Here is a 205-nt window from a genome sequence, read left to right as displayed (position 1 = left end):
CCCGCCGCGGGCCTTTCCCCTAATGCTTTTGCTGCCGCTTCATGGTGAAAACCCACCGGTTCCCAGAGCCTCTGGGAAAGAGGCTGGGAAAGGCCTCTAAGACCACCAAGTCCAACCATTAAGCCAACGCTGTGAATCCCACCGCTAACCCGTATCCCTCAGCACCTCGTCCATACGGCTCCGGAACCCCTCCCGGGATGGCGGC

This window comes from Eurypyga helias, unplaced genomic scaffold, assembly GCF_000690775.1.
Source record: "Eurypyga helias isolate BGI_N326 unplaced genomic scaffold, ASM69077v1 scaffold21977, whole genome shotgun sequence".
NCBI lineage: Eukaryota > Metazoa > Chordata > Aves > Eurypygiformes > Eurypygidae > Eurypyga > Eurypyga helias.
This window is presented reverse-complemented; position numbering follows the sequence as displayed.